Source organism: Homarus americanus, unplaced genomic scaffold (genome assembly GCF_018991925.1).
Source record: "Homarus americanus isolate GMGI-L3 unplaced genomic scaffold, GMGI_Hamer_2.0 scaffold50165, whole genome shotgun sequence".
In the NCBI taxonomy this organism is placed as follows: domain Eukaryota; kingdom Metazoa; phylum Arthropoda; class Malacostraca; order Decapoda; family Nephropidae; genus Homarus; species Homarus americanus.
In genome coordinates, this window is record NW_024748747.1 from 277,598 (window position 1) to 302,303 (window position 24,706).

The following is a 24,706-nucleotide window of genomic DNA, read 5'->3' on the forward strand; positions in this document are numbered from 1 at the left end:
GTACTGTAGGTGTAGGTGAAAACAGGTGTAGGTGTAGGTGTACTGTAGGTGAGTAGGTGTACTGTAGGTGTAGGTGTAGGTGTACTGTAGGTGTAGGTGTAGGTGTACTGTAGGTGTAGGTGTAGGTGTACTGTAGGTGTAGGTGTAACGTCTTATCTTGTACTGTTGTTATCAGGAGGTGGAGGTCTGTCTATCTATCTTTCTATCTATCTATCTATCTATCTATCTATCTATCTATCTATCTATCTATCTACGTATTTGTCCCTTTCTCAATTTAATCTACGTCTCTCTCTACCTCACTCTGTCTACATCTGTCTTTCTGTCACACTGTTTACACCTCTCTCTCTCCCAGATAATGAGGTCTTGACAATACCATTTTATTCCTCCAGATAGACTCCTTTGTCCTGCTAACGTCGCCTATCGTTCGCCCTTATCCTCCCATAATCATCACTTATACTATGCCTTTGTTCGTCGCTCTCTCTCTCTCCCCCCTCCTATCCCCTTAATCGTTTCATCCTCCTTATTCGTTGCTACTTCTGCTATACCTTCATTTCATCCGCAGGTAGATGTAAACAATGACCACGTGACTCTCCTAATCAGCTGATGGGTGTAAACAATGACAAGATGACTCTCCTAATCAGCTGATGGGTGTAAACAATACCACGTGACTTTTCCTAATCAACAGATGGATGTAAAACAATGACCACGTGACTCTCCTAATCAGCTGATGATGCAAACAATGACCACGTGACTCTCCCAATCAGCTGATGGATGTGAAACACGACCACGTGACTCTTCCTAATCAGCTGATGGATGTAAACAATGACCACGTGACTCTCCTAATCAGCTGATGGATGAATGACCACGATTCTCCTAATCAGCCGATGGATGTAAAACAATGACCACGACTCTCCTAATCAGCTGATGGTTGTAAACAATGACCATGACTCTCCCAATCAGCTGATGGATGTAAACAATGACCCATGGCTCTCTCCTAATCGCTGATGGGTAAACAATGACCACGACTTCTCCAATCAGCTGATGGATGTAAACAATGACCACGTGACTCTCCTAATCAGCTGATGGATGTAAACAATGACCACGTGACTCTCCTAATCAGCTGATGGATGTAAACAATGACCACGTGACTCTCCTAATCAGCTGATGGATGTAAACAATGACCACGTGACTCTCTCCTAATCAGCTGATGGATGTAAACAATGACCACGTGACTCTCTCCTAATCAGCTGATGGATGTAAACAATGACCACGTGACTCTCTCCTAATCAGCTGATGGATGTAAACAATGACCACGTGACTCTCTCGTAATCAGCTGATGGATGTAAACAACTGTAACGTTCCTTCATTAGCATCAAGGGACAGGGGCAAGAGGGGCAAGAAGACACAAGGGACGGAATGAAGGAGTAGGGTAGATTAAGGAAATGGGAAGGAGATAAAGGCGACGATGGGAAATGAGAGGAAGGAGAAGAGGGAAATGAGAAGAAAGGAGAGAGAAGAAAGAGGAGGAGAAGAAGAGGGGGAAGGAGAAGGATAAAAGAAGGAAGGGAAGGGTGAGTCAAGATACAATTAACCCATGATGGATTTTCCGATTAATAATACAAGAGAGTGTTAGGGCGGCCGTGAGGAGTGAGGGATAGGGGTGTGGGTCTTGATGATCATGACGGGGGTAGGCAGGGGTGGGCAGGGGTGGGCAGGGGTGGGCAGGGGTGGGCAGGGGTGGGCAGGGGTGGGCGGGGTGAGCAGGAGGGCGGGGTAAGGCAGGAGGGCTACTGTACTGTTCAAGGTAACGTGTCAGGGGGTGGTTAAAAACCTCTCTCTCTCTCTCTCTATTAAACTTCCCTTACGAAACACAGCGCCCCCCAGGGTACGTAATACCAATACTGCCGTTACTGTGACTACTTACTTATTGCTTCTCGATACATAAATACGAACCAAATATACAATATCATAATTCAATTGGATTTTCACTCTCACACAACTGTAAATTCCTGGAGAGAGAGAGAGAGAGAGAGAGAGAGAGAGAGAGAGAGAGAGAGAGAGAGAGAGAGAGAGAGAGAGAGAGAGAGACTTTAATCACCTAATACTGTATTATTTTCTCACCAATTAACCCCAGAAAAAAAAATTATAAGTTGAAGTTATTGGTATTTGAGTCTCTGGCCCCCTTATCTTGGCCTTGGCGAAACTTGGCCACGGGGAGGAGTGTCCTATAGGAAACGTGGCCACAGGAAGGAGTGTCCTACAGTATACTTGGCCACAGGAAAGAGTATCCTATAGGAAACATGGCCATAGAAAGGAGTGTCCTATAGGAAACGTGGCCACAGGAAGCATAGATTTTGTTCTGTTAATAAAATATGTTTCACTGGGTTTCTTGGAGGTTCAGACGTATTGGACAATCTTTCTCTGATTGGAAAAGTTTTTGATAATTGGTAGATATTTGTCCCTGGCTGAACTTAAACCGCGCGGTAAATCATTGTAACTTGTGTGTTGTGAGTTGTGAGTGAGTTGTGAGTGAGTTGTGAGTTAGTTGTGAGTGAGTTGTGAGTTGAGTGACTTCTGAGTCAGGTCATGAGTAAGTTGTGATTAAATTGTAACTGTGACCTCATTTCCTGCTTGTGAGTTGTGAGTTAGTTGTGAGTGAGTTGTGATTTGTGAGTTATTCGTGAGTGATTTTGAGTAATTAGTCAGATTTTCCCTAGATCAAAGTAAATGACACAACCAATTACTCAGATTTCCCCTACACACACGAGGTTCAGTTACCGGCGTTTGATATCTGATCTGACAACATCAATCTATCAAGTAATGACAAATAAAGGTTGATTATGTACAAGGCCCTCACCGAGAGAGAGAGAGAGAGAGAGAGAGAGAGAGAGAGAGAGAGAGAGAGAGAGAGAGAGAGAGAGAGAGAGAGAGAGAGAGAGAGAGAGAGAGAGAGAGAGGAAGAGCGTATGTGAGATAGATAGAAAGTGAGAGAGAGAGAGAGAGTTAAATGGAAAGAGACGAGGAAAGAACAGATAAACAGATAAACAGAAAGGAACGGAGAACTACACACATGGATAAAATAAAACAAAAACAGAACAAAACAGAAAACAAGAAAAGACAAAGACACAGCAAGAGAGAAAATAATAAAAAGAAAGAAAGAAAGGGAGATAACAAGAGAGAGAGAGAGAGAGAGAGAGAGAGAGAGGATTGAACAAAAGAACGAGGAAAGGGTGAGAGGAATGTGTGTGTGTGTGTGTGTGTGTGTGTGTGTGTGTGTGTGTGTGTGTGTGTGTGTGTGTGTGTGTGTGTGTGTGTGTGTTTGTGTGTGTGTGTGGAAATACTATTACTATGCACGAATACATTTTATTATCATTGAGTAATATTGTTAGTCGGGAGGGTAGAAATAACATACACCTCGTTTTAATCTGTATTTGTATTTACGTTCAGTGATTCTCTCTTCTCCTCTCCACTATTCCTTCCCCCTTTTACTTCCTTCTCTTACTTCCTCTTCTTTCATTCTCTTTCTCTCCCTCTTAACCCCTGCATTCCCCCTCCCGTCTTCTGTCCCTTCCCTTCCTCTCTCTTCCTCACCTCTCCTAGTTACCCCACCTCCCATTCTCCACTTTCGTCCCTCCTCTTCCTTCCTCTGGTTCCTCCCCACCACCACCCTCGTCCTCCTCCATTATCCTCTTCTCGGCCCCTCTCCCCTCCCCTCTTTCCCCTCTCGCCCCCCCCCTTCTTCCCTCTTGCCCTCCCCTCCCTCCTCTGCAACACTGACACCTGAAGCGTTTTTATCCACAAAAGTGACCTAGTATTTCCAAACACAACTGTGGGCTGCTGTGTGTGTGTGTGTGTGTGTGTGTGTGTGTGTGTGTGTGTGTGTGTGTGTGTGTGTGTGTGTGTGTGTGTGTGTGTGTGTGTGTGCAAACATGATAGAGACAGACAGACAGACAGACAGACAGACAGAAATAAACACACACATACACACCTTGACTCGTAAGCCACCTGGACCAGCTGTTGTTGTTGTTGTCACCTGATGTTTACACACTGAGGGTGAGGCAGGTGTCACCAAGATACACCTGCTACTTGCCTACCTGATGACACTCAGGTATTGATTGAGTGATTGCAGTACCTGTGCCTTCCCCTTCCTCTTCCTTTCCCCTATCCCCCCCTACCACCATCTCCTCTTCCTCTCCCTCTCTCCTCATCTTCCTCCTCCTCACCCCCCCACATCTTCTCCTACCTCCTCCTCCTTACAATCATCACCCTCTCTTCCTACCCCTCCTTCTCCCTTCCTTTTCTCCTTACAACCCTGTAGTCTGTCTTCCTCCCCATTCCCCTCTTCCCCTCCTCTTCACACGTCTCCTCCTCTTCATAACCTTGCTCTCTCCTCTTTAGTGAGTGAGATACCCAAAACCCACCAGGTAGCATTACGGTATAAGCATTGGGTGTAGTAAGCTGGAGTGGGAGGGTAATGTTCAGGTGATCCTGCATAGCCTTAGTTTGTTTTTCCTTCCTCACCCTCCTCCTCCTCCTTTCCTCTTTCACCCTCTCCCCCTCACTTCCATAGCCCACCAATTACACTTCGCCGCGCTCACCTCAATTATGTAAAAACAGTGAATATTAGCATAAAATTTTCAATACCTCGCACGTGAAGAGTTCAGGTAGAAGAAGAAGAAGAAGAAGAAGAAGAAGACGAAACAACGATTACAAATAAAACCGGAAGAACACTGAAAGAAAAGGAAGAAAAGAGCTGACAAAACAGGAGGGGAAAAGTGGAAAGGGGAGATAGAGAGAAAGAGGGGAGGCAGAATTAATGATAAATGATGGGACGGGAATGTTAATAACAGGGTGTAATCTTATGTCTGTTACGCGCTGTTAGGGGGGGGTGGTTGTGAGGGGTGAGGGGAAGGTGAGGGGAAATGAAGACGAGGTGAGTGGTGTGAGGGGGAGTCATGGTAAGAGGGAAGGGTGAGGGGACAGTGAGGCGAGTGGGAAGAAAAGGGAGAACGGTGGCGTTGAAGGTGAGGAATGAGAGAAGGAATGAGGGGAAGGTTAAGGGAACTAAGGGGTGAAGGGGTAAAAAGGGGGGATGAGAGGTGGGGGAGAATGAAACAAAGAGTGATGGAAAGGGGTGAGGTGAGGAAAGTGAGGGGTAGGGGAAGTGAGGAAGGTTAAGGGGGTGAGGGATAGGGTGAAGGAGGCGAGGAGGTCAAGACGAGACGTATACCTCAGTGTCCAACACATTACCATAATCACCAGCGCCAGCACGAGCACAACACCACCTGGCGTAGGCACTCTACCAGCGCCAGCATGAGCACAACAACACCATCTGGCGAACCCCTCCATCAACGCCAGCACGAGCACAACAACATCACCTGGTGTACCCCTCCACCCCCATCCATCATAGACCTGTTAATGGAAGCTGTACGCCAGACGAAGCTTCACTCGTCACAACTAACTAGCTCCGATCTCGTAAATCACCATAATGAACAAGAGGACTCTCACAGGGCCATTAGTGCCACCAATTAACGCTTGATTTGTTTACGTCACGACAGATCCATTCAAGATAAAAGTTTACCATTTACCCCACATGTTATGTTGACATTTTTTCGCGCGTTAATCTGTTTGGCGCGCTTATTTTTCCCCGGGTTTATAAATTACCCAATAAAACCAAAGCAAAACAAATATATATATTTCTTACACGAATCCATTTAAAGTAAAAAGGCAACTTAGACTGTTTTTAAATTAATTACAACAACGGTAGGGGTAAATTACAATGGCTTCCTGTGATTATTAAAATTACGACTCGCTGGACATCACGGAGGCCATATTTGTTTGACCCGTGTGAGTGAATCTTTCCTTTCATTAAAACTATACGCATAGTGATTCTTATAGAGGTTATCAATTGAATGTATTGACTTTATATATATTTTGGGTGATATTAAATGTTTCCATTATTTTTACGTTAATATAGTTAATAATTTTACAGATATTTTAGACTTGATAATTTTATAGTGAGTTTATGCATAATTCTGTAATGAGTTTACATATAATTATAAGTTTACACATAATTTTATATGATTTTACACATAATTATAAGTGAGTTTACACATAATTTTATGTGATTTTACACATAATTATAAGTGAGCTTACACATAATTTTATATGATTTTACACATAATTATAAGTGAGTTTACACATAATTTTGGAGTCAGTTTTCACATCATACCTTTGTCATAACTCAAGATTTAACAGCTCTATAGTGACGTCACACACACTAGTCATAACACACTTCCCCCCATACACACTAACAACTCAGTCATAGTAACGAAGGTAATCATTCCATACATTACAGTGAAACCTCGATATAACGGACTTCTCTCTTCATATAATCCGCAATATGGGGGTTTTCTCATCTAACGGACCCTCGATATAACGGACTTCTCTCTTCATATAATCCGCAATATGGGGGGTTTCTCATCTAACGGACCCTCGATATAACGGACTTCCCTCCCCAGTGTTCGCTAAATAGAGGTTTCAACGTATACAACATCATCCTGTTTATACACTGTGAAGAATAAATCAATCAGTGCATTAATTTACAAACAATAAATAATATTTCACTTGATGTGGATGACAGATGGTGATGGGCGTTCAATTAAAAGGGGATTTGTTGTTGTAATTACCATCAGCAGGTGAGGACAGGTGTATGTATGTATGTATGTATGTATGTATGTATGTATGTATGTATGTATGTAAGTATGTATGTATGTACAGTATGTATGTAAGTATGTATGTATGTATGTATGTATGTATGTATGTATGTATGTATGTATGTATGTAAGTATGTATGTATGTTCCAATTCTTGATTTGTTAAATGGTGGAAATTAAGACTGGAATATTTTGAGAGAGAGAGAGAGAACTGAACAAAGGAGAGACGGAATACAGAGAAGGCAGAAAGAAATGAAGGAAGAGGAGAAAGAAAAAAAGAAAGAAGGTAGAGACAAGGTAGAAGAGGACTAGGAAGGAAGGGGAGACAGAGAGAGGAACAGACTAAAGTAATAGTGCGTGAGTACATGTACGCTGAGTACATTTATACAATGGCTACACCACTCATGTGATTACCTAGGGAGAGGGAGGGAAGGAGGGAGGAAGGAAGGTGATGAGTGGGAAGTGAGATGAAAGAGTGGAAAGGGAAAGAAGGATTGATGCAAGATGGGAGAGAGGGCGGAGTGGGGAAAGGGAATGGGGCGGAATGGGTAAGAGGAAAGGGTGGATTGGAAAGATAGGGAGGGAGGTGGAGTGGGAAGAGAGTGGGGGGCCTGAGTCAAAAGAGGGAGAGGGCAGTATGGAGAGGGAGGGGGCGGAGTGGGGAGAGAGAGGGGTCGGATTACCGGATTGTTAATGGTTACAGCTTGTTCGTTTATATAATCCGGCGTGGAGGACTGTGAGGGGAAAGGGGTGAGGGGGAGGTACGTAGTCGGGAAAGGGGTGAGGGGGAGGTACGTAGTCGGGAAAGGGGTGAGGGGATGGGGAGGATGATGGGAAGGGGATGGGGGAGGGGTGAGGGATGGGAGGTGAGGGGAGAGGTGAGGGAGAGGGATGGGCGTAAGGGGGGGAGGGTGAGGGAGGACACGTCTGTCATATAATTTGTCTCTTCTATCCTTCCTTTAAAATCGGGTGTTTCTGTCTCCTAAAATCGCCTGTTCATGCCTTCTAAAATCGGCTGTTTGTTTCCTAAAATCGGCTGTTTGTTCCTCCTAAAATCGGCTGTTTGTTCCTCCTAAAATCGGCTGTTTGTTCCTCCTAAAATCGGGTGTTTGTGCCTCCCAAAATCAAGTGTTTTTGCCTCCTAAAATCGACTGTTTGTGGCTTCTATAATCGGCTGTTTATAATTCTAAAATCGGGTGTTTGTGACTAATAAAACCCCATGATAGGCGCCACCTACAGTTGATTTAATATTCAGCTCACGGCTATTGCCACTTCGTAAATTTTACGGGGAATTAATATTTACACGCCAGCCGCTAATCTCTCTCTCTCTCTCTCTCTCTCTCTCTCTCTCTCTCTCTCTCTCCATTACAATTTACGCCTCTTTTATTACTTCGTCTCATCTTTTATTTCATTGTTTATTTGTCTTTCATTTTATTATCATTTTTCTTATAATTTTCCATTATCATCAACTATCCGTGAGTTGCCGTTGGGAATTTTTTCACGTCCATTGCTCTGTCCTAAAGTTGTCAGCTCGTGTATTATATTCCAACACCGTGTATCGTGGGTATAGTTGCCAATGTGTGTATCATTTATAAGTTATCATTTAATGTTCCACCTCCTATCCTAATGTTGCCAACTCATGCATAATATTCAGGAATTATTTTTTTTTTTCATATAAAGTTGACATGATATCCATTTTTCACGGTATTTTTCTTATTCGTTCTATTATTGTTTTGTATACAATTAGCTGTCCAAGCGTTGCCAGTTCATGCGTTATATTCTGGTCAGGTTTGTTTGGGTGAAGTTACCAGTCCGTGTATTCTATTTTACCCTCCGGAATAATTTGTGGTCACGATGCCAATTCGCACATTATTTACCATCACATAAATAGCGATGGAGTTGCCAGTGGTGAGTGTGGTAATGGTAGTGGAAGTGATAGTGGTAGGAATGGTGGTAGTGGTTGATGGTGGTGGTGTTTGGGTGGTGTGATGGTAAGGGAAGTGTGGTTGTGGTGGTGGTGATAAGGGAAGTGTGACGGTCATGGTGTGGTGTGGTGGTGGTGGTGGTGATAGTGTGGTGTGGTAGTAAGAGAGATCGCTGGACCGGTTAATTGTACGTATGTGTCATTGTCACCACCATCACCTCCACCACCACCGTCCTGACAAATTACAAATAATGTCGGTCTTAGAAGTCTCAAAAGTTCGCGAGTAAAATTTTACACCCTTGCGTCTCACTCCAGCCATCTCGCGAAATTAAAACCCGAGAAAAGTCCACATTCACAAAAGCCCGTAAACTAAATTTTTCTCTAAACTGGAAATAATGAGAGCACATTAATTGGCTCACTTAAAGCTACGACACAAAGATGAATTCGCAAAGATTCTTACGTTAAATATTTCACTGACAGCAGATCTTTATGGGCGTATCTGAATGTATTCTCAAAAACTCGGAACGTAAGAGGAAAAGTTAACGTATTAATCTTTGAGAATTCTTTACTTTATGTCGTAGTTTAAGTGGGTCATTAGGAAGAGATATTACACCTAAGAACGTTTCAGAAATGATCGTTTTTGTCGTAGTTTCACTCTGCTAGTTAGGCAAGTTCTCCCTAACCTAACCTAACCTAACCTAACGCTAACGTAACCTAACCTAACCTAACCTAACGCTAACGTAACCTAACCTAACCTAACCTAACGCTAACCTAACCCATCACAACCAAAGCGAACCTAACCTAACCTAACCTAACCTAACCTAACCTAACCTAACCTAACCTAACCTAACGCTAACCTAACCCATCACAACCAAAGCGAACCTAACCTAACCCCTTCCCAGGTAGCGCTAGGGTGTTTAATCATCAGGTGAAATAAGCCACTAAGCGTACCCACTCTTCACGTGTTCCGGGAGACGTATCATAGGAGTGCGTGACGACCTGAATATAGGACCCCAATAACATAGGATTCACCAACTTGTGCAGGATATTAAACCGTGGGATCCTATACCTGTCATCTGGGGATTAATTTCAACGGTCTGACGAATCCCAATGGACGAGGAATTAATAGAGAGAGAGAGAGAGAGAGAGAGAGAGAGAGAGAGAGAGAGAGTAAAACGAGTAGAGAGATTGTAAGGAAAAAAACGAAGAGAGATACAGAGAAAGAGAGAAAGATATCGAGAGAAAGGAATGGGTAAAAAGAGAAAGCAAGAGAAAGAAAAAAATGTGGAGAGAGAGAGAGAGAGAGAGAGAGAGAGAAAGAGACAGGCAGATAGACAGACACAGACAAACAGACACAAACAGACAGATAGCCAGACAGACAGTCACAAACAGACAGACAGAGACAGAGACGAGAAAAAATAAGATAAATTAGACAAGAGAGAGAGAGAGAGAAAGGAGGAAAAAAAATAAAGACAGGGAAAAAAACTATCATATCAGTTACACCTAACATGAGGGGGAGGGGTGAGGGTGCCGAGTGGTTAGGGGAGACAGTAGTGATTAAAGGAACGAGTAGTCAGGGGGATGAGTGATGAGGGTAGCGAGTGACGAGAATGACGAGTGACGAGGAGTGTGCCAAGTGACGATGGTGACGAATGGTAATGGAGACGAGAGACGAGGAGATGAATGACAGAAAATTATAACGAAATAAACAAGGAGGCCAAATGACGAGTAACAGCGAACGACAAAGATAACGAGTGAGTGACAAAGGTGATAAACGAGAAGTGGACGGCAATGATACAGGATTATAACTAACATTGTAAATTATGCAAATGAGCCTCCTTAAACTTTCACCCTCCCCGCTAAAAACAACAATAATATTAATAGCTACAACAACAACAACAATAGTAATAATAATACTAATAATAATAATAATAATAATAATAATAATAATAATAAAAATACTAATACTAATACTAATACTAATACTAATACTAATACTAATACTAATACTAATACTAATGATAATAATAATAATAATAATAATAATAATAATAATAATAATAATAATAATAACACACACAATAATAATAATAACAATTGGGTACCAATAATAATAATAATAATAATAAAAATAATAATAATAATAATAATAATAATAATAATAATAATAAAATAATAATAATAATAATAATAATAATAATAATAATAATAATAATAATAATAATAATAATAATATTGGTTGAATAATAATAATAATAATAATAATATATATCTATTTCAGCAAAAATATAAGATTCAATGTTACAACTTTCTCTTTATACCGATTAAAAGTTCAGAAAGTTCCGAGTATAATGTTGACTTGGATGATATTATTATTATCATTATTATTATTATTATTATTATTATTATTATATATATATATATATATATATATATATATATATATATATATATATATATATATTTTAATGACAACTAAGGCGAGGTTTTAATGGGAATATATATTACGTAGTGTTGGGCTGGGTTGGGTTGAGAAATACATACAAACATTTTTACTGTAGAAACAAAAAGATAAAATAAATAGATAGATAGATAGATAGATAGATAGATAGATAGATAGATAGATAAAGAAAGAGAGAGAGAAAGAGAAAAAAGAGAAAGAATCGCCATTAAAGCCATATGCGGGTACAGGAATGCCTGTACGAGAACACACTATAGACACAGGTAATAACACAAACATTGGCAGCTATTGACATTCCTGGCCCTGCCATACTGCCCACAGTGTCTGAATGTCTGAGTGTCCACAGGATGTTGTCTGAGTGTTCACAGGAAGTTGTCTGAGTGTTCACAGGAAGTTGTCTGAGTGTTCACAGGATGTTGTCTGAGTGTTCACAGGAAGTTGTCTGAGTGTTCACAGGAAGTTGTCTGAGTGTTCACAGGAAGTTGTCTGAGTGTCCAGAGAGTATTATACGACTGTACAAAGGCTCGTGTTCATACAGTATGTACGCTAATGGTGGAGTCTGTTGGTTACTAAATGTATCCTATGTCAGCGTCATTATCAAAGGTAGGCGTATGTGTGTGTGTGTGTGTGTGTGTGTGTGTGTGTGTGTAGGTGTAGGTGTGTGTGTGTCATAGGTCGGACCTCCCTGGTAAGAGTAATCATTAGCTACTAGCACGAGGAGCGACACTCAAAGTTTAATCCAATCACTGTCATACTTTTTCACACACACACACACACACACACACACTCACACACACACACACACACACACACACACACACACACACACACACACACACACACACACACACACACACACACACACACACACACACACACACACACACACACACACACACACACACACACACACACACACACACACACACACACACTGCTATCCCTAGAGAGAGAAAAAGAGAGAGAGGGAACAGAAACTAAACAAGCAATTCAATAAGAGGAAAAAAAAAGAATGAAACAGAAGAAGAAACAGAAAAACAGTTAAGAAAATAGAAAGAGAGAGAGAGAGAGAGAGAGAGAGGGGTGGCAGCAACAGTCTCATAACAGTTGAAGTTGTTTTCGTGACCTCTGGCCTGAGGCTCTTCAAGAGTGAGGTGATTAGCTCTCTCTCTCTCTCTCTCTCTCTCTCTCTCTCTCTCTGCTGTATGTATGTACTTCGCCGAATAGAAAATAAAAAATTCTCATCCGGCAGCCAATTTACTCCTAAAGATGCGGGGTTCCTATTGGTCCAATGGCTGGCAAACTCACCAATCAACAGTCATCTTCTACCGCCCACCTGGTGTGTGTCTGGAACGGTCACGAGAAATAACATCGGCACCTGTCTGTCTGTCTGTCTGTACTAACTTTCCGTCTGTCTGTTTTGCTCTCCATTTGTTCACTTCAATTCTTATATAAGCTCTCTCTCTCCCAAGATATCAGGAAGGAAAAAAAATCACACGCTCGGGTCTAAACATTACGTGAAAACTCCAGAACTCATTACGACCAAAGAGGCGAGGAATACCTTATGGGGAGACGCTGATGTATTCTCTGCTGTTTGTTGTGGATTAATTATAATTATTATCTACACCATGGGAGAGAGAGAGAAGAGAGAGAGAGAAGAAGAAGAAGACAAGAGAACCACAACAAAACACATACACAGAAAATGACAGAGAAGACAGATCAGCTTTTCCATCTTATTTCCTCCTCATTACTACACAATTTCCTCCCTTCGCCTCCTAAGCCACTACAAACCTCCTTAATGTATCCTCTTCCTCCTCCCCTCCTCCTCCTCCTCCAAACTTGACCTCCAATTCTGGCCTCCATTTACCTCCAATTCAAATCTCCATCTTTAAAGTTCGAGTCCAATTTTGGATCCAAACCTCAAAATCGACCTCTAAATATCCACTCCACCTCCAAAATAATTTCCTCCACCTTCAATATCCTCCACCAGACCTCCAACATCATTCACCAGACAACATCCTCCACCTCCAGCATCCTCCAACCATGATCTCCACCTGCAATACCCTCCACAAACCTACATCTCCAACATCCTCTAAACATCCTCCACCTCCAACATCCTCCAACCATGATCTCCACCTCCAACATCTCTCACAGACAATATTCCAACACCAGAACAGCTGCTTGTTTGTGAGACAATTTTCCCGCGCTACCAAGGAAAAAATTCTATATTACCTGACCGTCGGATTCTGGCAAAATTTATGGGATCCCTTGAATAGTAGGCGGCCCAACTTACTTCATAGGATGACTAAACATACTAACGTTAACCTAACCTAACCTAACCAACTAACCTAACCTAACCTAACCAAACCTAGCCTAACCTAATCCAAACTATATTAACCTAACATAACATAACAATCTCTTAACCCAATATAACCTAACCTAACCTAACCTAACCTAACCTAACCAACCCAGGTAGTGTTAGGGTGCCTATTCTTCAGGTAATCCAATTAAGGTTCAATATTATACGGTCTTGATTTAGGTAATTTTTTGTCTTATTTTATTGGTCTATTTCTGTTTTTTATCGTTCGTAATATTTACTCTATTATTATTTCAGTGTTATGAACGGGATTTAGTAGTTTTTAATGGAGTTGTATCCGGTTATGATTACAACCCCGAGAAGGTTAAACAGTGTGAGAGAGAGATGAGAGACAGACAGACAGACAGACAGACAGACGAGTAGACAGAAGAGAGAGAGACAGACAGACAGACAAAACATAGAGTAGACAGAGAGAGAGAGACAGACAGACAGACAGAAAGACAGACATAGAGTAGACAGAGAGAGGTGCCACATTAACAGCGGAACCAAAAGAAACTAAAAGTAAGTGTTGTTTTCGGTTCACATGGAGGTAATCTGGCCGGCACCTCCTGCACTCACCCGCCTGTAAGAGCAAGTAGCCTTAACACAGAGAGGTGGTCTATGGGAGGCCTCGGGAATGAATCAGCGGACCATTGGAGAGTGTATCTACTGATGTTAATGTGCTGTATGTATTATCTCTGTCTTTTACACACACACACACACACACACAGAGGACCTACATCTGAAAGGTTTACTAAATGACGACGAAGAGCGAATATTCCAAGACCAGGAGGCAATATGGTGTGTGTGTGTGTGTGTGTGTGTGTGTGTAAATGTTAATGAACGTACATACATACATATATGAGTGAGTGAATGAACGAACACATGGGGAAAATCACACACGTAAGACACATTCATCATCCAAGGGTCACAAGAGGAGGAGGAGGGGAGGGAGAGGGGGGGAGGAGGGGCGGAGGAGGACTGTCTAGCCTTCACTCAAGAGAATATCCACCAAGAGAGAGAGAGAGAGAGAGAGAGAGAGAGGGGTGTCAGAGGCGGCAAGACACCATCTGTTCTCATCTATGAACTGTATATAGTAAACCACACACGTATAACAACCAACTTCAGTTTATGTCTATACCAACTAGTTAACCATAATTTATAAGTATCTTGGTCAGCTAACCACAATCTATTCGTATCTCAACTAATTAACCACAATTTATATGTATTCCCACAAGCTAACCACAATCCATATGTATCCCATTCAAATAATCACACTCTACCTAAAACAACTAACTAACCACAATCTCTACCTAAAACAACCAACCAACTAACCACAATCTCTATCTAAAACAACCAACTAACCACACTTTGAACCAATCCATGAGCCATCCTTACTAAATAAATCCCATAGCCGTCTCACATTTAAAAGCCAAGTTAGAATTCCAACATTTTGCCAACACCAACAACACCCACAGACCTGCAACAAGCACATAAGTATTCTCGCGGACAATATTATCGACCTTCAAACTTAACCTCCAATTGTGGCCTCCATTTACCTCCTATTCTCTCCTCCATCATCAAAGTTGACCTATAATTTTGGTCTCAAACTTCAAAATCGACTTCTAAAAATTCACTCCACCTACATAATAATTCCTTTAACACTCAACATCCTCCACATCCAAAGTGAATACACAACAGATGATACTAACTCTACATTCAAGACATTAACAAGTTACCAACGTCTTGAGAATCTACGAGACGTGATCTAAAGCGATTCAAGATGTTGTCAGATGTGTTAACACGTGTTATAATCCAACCACGGGAGTCTTGAAGCGTGCGAGAGATTATCATGGATTAAATAAGGCCAAGACACGATTCTAATTATAACAAAGACAACCAAGCAAGGAGAATGGGTTAAGATTATATTAGGTGGGTTAATCCGTGTTATAATCCAGCCAAAAGTGAGACTACATTAACCCTAACAAACAAAACTAAGGCAGGAAGGAGGTAGGACGCTTTCAGACAAGTTGCCTCGATGCAGGAAATAAAAAATACTTTGGGGGGGTGCAGGCGCCAGGTCTCACGAGGACCAGGTTCTCGTGGCGCTATGTAGGGGTGGAGGAGAGACACAAGAACCAGAACTAAGAGATAAAAAGATGAAGAAAGGGAAGAGAAAAAATTATATTGGAAGTACTAGTGAGAGAAAATTAAAAGAGAGAGAGAGAGAGAGATAAAAGACTTAAGTAATAGTATATCTCAATCTAGTTCATAACACACACACACACATACACACACACACACACACACACACACACACACAGTGACAGTCCTCTCACGACGCCTCTCCGTTTTCTCCTTAACCCCGCAGGAGGTGACGAACTAACAGCCCCACTCGTCTTCTCCCTCCTCCCTCCCATGTTGCTCTGGCTGGAGGAGGAACATGAGTGATGGGCTAGCTGGAGGAGGTTGGTGTAGGAGGGAGAGGAAGGACGTGTCTGGAGGAGGGAGAAGGAGGACATGTCTGGAGGGAGAAGGAGGACGTGTCTGGGGAGAAGGAGGGACGTGTCTGTGGAGGAGAGGTGGGGGGGACGTGTCTGGAGGAGGAGGAGAGGGGAGGACATGTCTGGAGGGAGAAGGAGGACGTGTCTGTAGGGAGGGAGAAGGTGGACGTGTCTGGAGGAGGGAGAAGGTAGACGTGTCTGTAGGAGGGAGAGAGGGAGGACGTGTCTGGTAGAGGGAGAGGGAGGAAGGGGACAAAGGAATGGAGAAAAGGAGAAGGAAATAAGAAAAGGAAGGGTACTAAAGAGAGAGAGAGAGAGAGAGAGAGAGAGAGAGAGAGAGAGAGAGAGAGAGAGAGAGAGAGAGAGAGAGAGAGAGAGAGAGAGAGAGAGAGAGAGAGGAAAGAAGAGAAGGTAATGGAGAATGAGAAGGAGGAAGATGGAGGAGGACGAGGATTATATGAAGGAGGGGAATGACAGCCATGAGAGAGGGAAGTGACAGCCATGAGAGAGGGAAGTGAGAGCCATGAAGGAGGGAAGTGAGAGCCATGAAAGAGGGAAGAGAGCAAGGAGAGAGGGAAGTGAGAGCCACGAGAGATAGAAGTGAGAGCCATGAAAGAGGGCTGGGAGTCGTGAGAGTGATACTAAAGAGAGGCATAACTAAGGCCTCCTCCCTCCACCTGTCCGTCTCTATTAACGTCAACAGGTGAGCCATTACTGCACCTCCTACCACCTGGAGATGGAACAACACACCACACCGGCTAATTTATCTCTGACAGGGAAATGGATACGGGGATGGATACTAATTTACTAGGGTCTGGACTTGTCTGGAGTGGTCTGGAGTGGTCTGGTCTCACCCATAGAAGGTTTGTGGGGTGATCTGATGTGACGTATAAGGGTCTGGATTGCATTACGGAGGCCCATGGGGATCTGAACTGATCTGGAGTGACTTACAGAAGGTTTGGAGTGGTCTGAGGTAAACTGCAAAAGTCTGGAGTGAGCTGGGGTAAACTACAGGGTCTGGAGTAAGCTGGGGTAAACTACAGGGATCTGGAGTAAGCTGAGGGTAAACTACAGGGGTCTGGAGTAAGCTGGGGGTAAACTACAGGGATCTGGAGTAAGCTGAGGGTAAACTACAGGGGTCTGGAGTAAGCTGAGGGTAACTACAACGGTCTGGAGTGGTCTGGGGTGACGTGCAGGGTGTAAACAAGTGCTCTGGGGCGGGGAGGGGGAGTAAGAACACCTGCACACGTACACTGACGCAACACCTGGTACACAACAAAGTGTACTGAGGATAATAGAGATGAATTATATCACTAATGGACATAAATAACGGTTATTGGTCTCTGACGTGCAACAGCGATGAATTACCGGTATTTTTAGAATACTGTAATGCGGTGCTATTATTGCTGCCTCTTATGTCATTGCCATACTATATTTGTTGTTGATGTTGTTGTTATAGTTGTTGTTGTTATTGTTGTTGTAGTTGATATTATTATTTATATTAATATCTATATGCACACAAACACACACACACACACACACACACACACACACACACACACACACACACACACACACACACACACACACACACACACACACACACACACACACACACACACACACACACACAACATTTCGTAGCTTAGAAAAGACATCTCGCTTCCTATCTGACATGATGAGAGTGAGGCAGAGAAACACACAGAGAGAGAGAGAGAGAGAGAGAGAGAGAGAGAGAGAGAGAGAGAGAGACTGTTATTATACAGGTGTTGATAATTTATGGTCTAACTTGATCACGTCTAATGGCCACTACCCTACAACGTGTTTATAATGGCACACACTAGCCACCTGGTGTGTGTGGTGCTCATGGCCCTCTAATGTTAACAGTGGCGCCATTATAAAGAGGCTCAACCTTATACAAGTTTAAGAGTTTTTAAGACTCGTTTATGTTCACTCAAGACCCTGTAGACGCTAGACCCTGTAGACGCTAGACCCTGTAGACACAAGACCCTGTAGACACACAAGACCCTGTAGACACAAGACCCCTGTAGACGCTAACACCCTGTAGACGCTAGACCCTGTAGACACAAGACCCTGTAGACACAAGACCCTGTAGACACAAGACCCTGTAGACAAGACCCTGTAGACGCTACACCCTGTAGACACAAGACCCTGTAGACACAAGACCCTGTAGACGCTACACCCTGTAGACGCTAGACCCAGACACAAGACCCTGTAGACACAAGACCCTGTAGACGCTAGACCCTGTAGACACAAGACCCTGTAGACGCTAGACCCTGTAGACGATAGACCCTGTAGACGCTAGACCCTGTAGACGCTAGACCCTGTAGACACAAGACCCTGTAGACACAAGACCCTGTAGACACAAGACCCTGTAGACACAAGACCCTGTAGACACAAGACCCTGTAGACACAAGACCCTGTAGACACAAGACCCTGTAGACGCTACACCCTGTAGACGCTAGACCCTGTAGATAAGCACCCTGTAGACGCTAGACCCTGTAGACGCTAGACCCTGTAGACACAAGACCCTGTAGACGCTAGACCCTGTAGACGATAGACCCTGTAGACGCTAGACCCTGTAGACGCTAGACCCTGTAGACACAAGACCCTGTAGACACAAAACCCTGTAGACACAAGACCCTGTAGACACAAGACCCTGTAGACGCTAGACCCTGCAGACACAAGACCCTGTAGACGCTAGACCCTGTAGACACAAGACCCTGTAGACGCTAGACCCTGTAGACACAAGACCCTGTAGACGCTAGACCCTGTAGACACAAGACCCTGTAGACACAAGACCCTGTAGACACAAGACCCTGTAGACACAAGACCCTGTAAACGCTAGACCCTGTAGACACAAGACCCAAACGCTAGACCCTGTAGACACAAGACCCTGTAGACACAAGACCCTGTAGACACAAGACCCTGTAGACACAAACCCTGTAGACACAAGACCTGTAGACACAAGACCCTGTAGACGCTAGACCCTGTAGACGCTAGACCCTGTAGACGCTAGACCCTGTAGACACAAGACCCTATAGACACAAGACCCTGTAGACACAAGACCCTGTAGACGCTAGACCTTGTAGACGCTGAACCCTGTAGACGCTAGACCCTGTAGACACAAGACCCTGTAGACACAAGACCCTGTAGACACAAGACCCTGTCAAAGACCCTGCAAGACCCTGTAGACGCTAGACCCTGTAGACACAAGACCCTGTAGACACAAGAACCCTGTAGACGCACAAGACCCTGTAGACACAAGACCCTGTAGACACAAGACCCTGTAGACACAAGACCCTGTAGACGCTAGACCCTGTAGGCACAAGACCCTGTAGACACAAGACCCTGTAGACGCAAGACCCTGTAGACACAAGACCCTGTAGACGCAAGACCCTGTAAACACAAGAGCAACACCACTGAGGAGACTCAAAGCTGACAGCCACGTTTGACGCCTCAGGTCCATTACTGTACAAAGTGAAGGAGAAAACAACACCTTCTTCTGTAGACTTGAGCCTGGCTTAGGTAATGACTCTCTCTGGCTATTAATTTGTCTCTCTTTTATTTGCTGTCTCTACCTATCTGTCTGTTTGTCTGTTTGGCTGTCACTCCTGTCTATCTGTTTGTCTGCCTCTCTCTCTCTCTCTCTTTTTTCTATCTATCGATCTATTTATCTAGCTATCTATTATGTCTATTTTATCTGCTGTCTGCCTGTCTGTGTCTCTCACCCATGATTTCAAGTGTTATAGACGTGTTCAAGGCTTGACCCAGGAGACTTACACAGACTTACCCCCGTCTGTACACAATACACTTACCACACTTTACTTATCTGCTTGAGAGCCTTCCAACATTCTTTAAACACAGTGGAGTGCCTCGACAACGTCTTAAGTCCCTCTTGTTTTAAGCCGACCAAGTGCCTTAATTCTACTACTACTACTACTACTACTACTACTACCACCTCCTCAATCATCACTAGTACCACCACTATCACCCTCTCAATAACCACCACCACTATCACCCTCTCAATAACCACCACCACCACCACCACCACTACCACGCCCACCATCCTCCCTCCCTCCCTCCTTCCCTCCCTCCCTCCCTCCTTCCTTCCTTCCTTCACACACTCACACAAAAGCCATCACGATTAAGATTCTTCCTGAGTTCTGGTTCCTCTTCCTTCCTCCTCTCTCCTATCATCTGCCGTCTCTGGAGAGGATGTGACCAGTGGCGTGAAAGGTCAAAAAGGTCAAGAATGTGAATTAGAAGAAAAACGGGCGAGTAGAAGTTGAGAAGAGGGGAAGAGAGGAATGAGTGCGTGAAATTGGATGTCTCGAGAGTGAAGTTGCTTGAGAAGTTGATCGATTGTGACGTAAATCAGCGAGAAAATGAGTGGGGGAGCCTTGAGAGGGCCTGGGTAATGTGTTTAATGGAGGAGGAGGAGGAGGACGAGAAGAAGAACAAGAAGAAGAACAATAGAAAGAAGAAGAGCAAGAAGAAGAACAACAACGAGGTCACAGATGAGGAACGCAGAACAACATCCTTCCATCCATCCATCCATCCATCCATCCATCCATCCATCCATCCATCCATCCATCCATCCATCCATCCATCCATCCATCTATCCATCTATCTAAGTGAGAAAACATCTCAGTTCTCTCGTCATCATTATGGTGAAACAAAAAAAAATTTCAAAGACAAAAATAAGAGCTGCCGGAAGTCTCTTGTCAAGGCTTTTCTTACTAAAATAATGAAGTTGATGAGACGAGCCCGTGGATGGTGTGTGTGTGTGTGTGTGTGTGTGTGTGTGTACAGTATGTATGTATGTGTATGTGCATGTATGTATGTATGTATGTATGTATGTATGTATGTATGTATGTATGCTTTATTATCCTTCTGTGTATATATCAGCTTTTATCTGCTTCTGAACTAAATCACTAACTAACATTCTCGAATCTTCGCCCGTCTTCTGCCAGTGGAGGCGGACGTGTGGCGACGAGGGTGCCACAGTCTTCCTTCTCCTGGCGACACTGGCGAATGACGGAGACGAGGCAATGTGCAATAAAGATAGGAAAAATTTATATATTAAATTAAACATAAAATGAAAGAAGAGAGTGACGAGAAGAGGAGGAAAGAGGGGCGGTAGACCAAGAAAGAAGAGGAGGAGGAGGAGGAGGAGGAGCAAGAGGAAGAAGAGGAACAAGAAAAGGAGGATGAAGAGGAAGAAGAGGAGAATGTCGAAGAGGAATATAAGGAAGATGAGGAAGAGGAAGAGGGATGAGGTTAGGATAGGTTAGATTAAGTTAGGTTAGGTTAGGTTAGGTTAGGTTAGGTTGGGTTAGGTTAGGTTAGCATTAGAGTCGTTTAATCTTCAGGTGAAATAACAATCTATGGCCTTTATACATCACTACCCCCCCCCCCACCCCTGTACCACCCACACCCCACCCACCTCCCCACTCCACTTCACTCCACCCACTCCACACCCCCATCTTTCTCTCTCTCTCCCACACTCCACCATTAAAACAGCAACATAAGTTAGGCATAATTCAGGAACCTGATCATCAGTCGGAACCAAATTGATGCACTGTGTTCAACATCTTCAGGAGTAAATATTAAACCGAGGGAACTTTCAGCATCTTAAACCTTGTCTGGGAATTGGCCTCTAACCTAACCTAACCGTGTCTGGGAATTGGCCTCTAGCCTAACCTAACCTTGTCTGGGAATTGGCCTCTAACCTAACCTAACCGTGTCTGGGAATTGGCCTCTAGCCTAACCTAACCTTGTCTGGGAATTGGCCTCTAACCTAACCTAACCTTGTCTGGGAATTGGCCTCTAACCTAACCTAATCTTGTCTGGGAATTGGCCTCTAGCCTAACCTAACCTAACCTAACCTAACCTAATCTAACCTAACCTTGTCTGGGAATTCGTGTCTCACTTAACCTAACCTAACCTAACCTTGAATGAGAGAGAATTCGCGTTTTTTATCGAACATGGCTCTGTCTGATGCAAGAGAGAGAGAGAGAGAGAGAGAGAGAGAGAGAGAGAGAGAGAGAGAGAGAGAGAGAGAGAGATGCATATTGCAACTCGAGTCAACAATCCTGCAATGATTTTTTTATTTTTTTATATGACTTCATCGGCGGAATTGATACGAGGTTGTATGTATTTTCCTCTCTTGCAATATGACTGATGGATGAACCAAGGATGTGTGGGTGTGTGTGTGTGCTTAACTTGCGCTTCTCTGTCTCTGTAAGTCTGTTTATGTCTGTCTATGTCTATGATTCTGTCTGTTTGTCTGTATGTTTGTCTCTGTCTATATTTACGTTTGTCTGTCCGTCTGTTTGTCTGTCTGTCTGTCTGTCTGTTAAAATATATGTTTGTCTGTCTGTGAAAACGTCTATCTGACTGTCAAAATATCTGTCTGTTTGTCTGTCTGTCAAAATATCTGCCTGTCTGTCTATCTGTCTGTGTGTTCTATATTTTTTGGCGCCTGTGTCTGGCTCGTCATTGAGATATTAATATTAAGGACAAAGCAATTAAGTAAAGCCTAATTATATATGCATAGAGGTAAACACTAGCTGGTGAAGATCTCTGTCTCCTCGTCAATAATAAATGCTCACTGGCCCGGAGACTGAGAGAGAGAGAGAGAGAGAGAGAGAGAGGAGAGAGAGAGAGAGAGAGAGAGAGAGAGAGAGAGAGAGAGAGAGAGAATTTGTGTAGGAGTAAGAAATAAGTGGAGGAGAATGTTGGTGGAGGAGGGTGGAGGAGGTGGGCAGGAGGGAGGGTGTTGGAGGTAAGCAAGGCAGGAGGGTGTTAGAGGTATTGGTGGAGGGGGGTAAAGGAGGAGGGTGGAGGGTGGTGTTGGTGGGAGGAGGGTGTTGGTGAACAAGGGTACAGGGAGGGGTGGGAGGGTGGTGTTGGTGGAGGAGGGTGTTGGAGGAGGAGGGTGTTGGAGGAGGGTGGAGGGTGGTGTTGGAGGAGGAGGGTGTTGGAGGAGGGTGGGGAAGGACGGAGCGTGACAGGGACTCTGGTAGTGAAGACAATGTCAGGTCTGGTTCCTGACTGTCATTATTTCATTATGTAATCCTCTTAACTCAGCCTCACCTGTCCTGAGAGAGATGTGGCAACAGGTGTGTCACTCTCATCTGTCTCTCTCTTACTGTTGTCCTCCCCATTCGTCGATTTTTCCTCTCATCTCCCTCCTCCTCTTATCACTTCCTTCTTTCCTTCCGCTCCTTCTCAATACTCTTACTTCACTCTCTCTCTCTCTCTCTCTCTCTTTCTTATCCATTTTCATTCTCTTTCTCAAAGTTTCACACACGTTTCTTTACTTTTTCTCATTCATATATTTTCTTCTTTTTTTACTTTCTCTCTTTTTCTCACACACACAATTCCCTTTCTTTCTCCACTTATCTCACTTTCTCTCGCACACACTTTCTCACATCCAACGGCCAATTAGTAGCTCAGTCTCAAGTACTCGTTTGTGTCTTATTTTATGAGATAATTAGTGGAATATTAACCCCGCGTCAATTATCTTTATAAATACACTAATTATCCCGTATATTGCGTGTGTGTGTGTGTGAGAGAGAGAGAGAGAGAGAGAGAGAGAGAGAGAGAGAGAGAGAGAATTGGAAAGAGTGAGCGAGTTACAGTGAAAGAGAGAAAGAGAGAGAGAGAGTGAGAGAGTGTAGGAATGAGTGTAACAAAGAATGAGAGTGGGGGAATAGAGAGGAGGAGAGAGCTGGCGAGTGAGAGAGGTGTGAGAGAGGTGTGAGAGAGAGAAGGAAACAGAGTGAGAAAGATAGAGAGAGGATGTGAGAGTGGGGAGGAGGGGAGAGAGTGAGAGAGTGGGGAGGAGAGGAGAGAGTGAGAGTGGATAAAATCAAAGAGAATGGGAGAAACAGAGAGAGAGGAGGAATATACAGAAGAGGAAAGGGTGAGAGTGAAAGTGAGTGTGAGTGGAGAAGTAGGAGAGTGTTTGAGAGGAGACGAAGAGAGGAGAGAGAAGAGAGGGGGAAAGAGGGGAGAGAAGAGCAAGGTAAGGAGAGAGAGGAGAAGAGGGAGGTAAATGAGGAAAGAGAGGGAGAGAGGAGGAGTGGAGAAAGTTTATCGTCGTGGACGTTGTCATTGTTTGATTGCCCAGGAAGCGTTAATAAAGCGCCAGGTGAACACAGCCTCACCTGTCGCACACCCTGACACAGGTCAACACAGCCACACAGCCTCACCTGTCGTACTCCCTGACACAGGTCAACACAGCCTCACCTGTCGTACACCCTGACACAGGTCAACACAGCCTCACCTGTCGTACACCCTGACACAGGTCAACACAGCCTCACCTGTCGTACACCCTGACACAGGTCAACACAGCCTCACCTGTCGCACACTTGATATAATACTTTTGAAAATACTACCTCATTTTCTCTTGTTTAGTCTGAAGGTTAATTTACAGATGTCAAACACACGGAGTAGACTAGTGTGTGTGTTTAGGGATGAAATGTAATTAATCCTTCACATTTTTTTCAGATTCCATTTCCTTTTGTGTCGTAACTTGAGCGAACCAACAAAACGCGTTATAACATCTCCACATCACACACATAAACAAGAAGAAAAAACAAATCATGTAAGGAACAGCTAAAAATCTCTCGTTGACTCATAGCTTAAGTGGGCAGTAAGATTCTCACATACACTTACGAATCTCCAAGAATCCGAGGCCAGAAAATATCCAGGC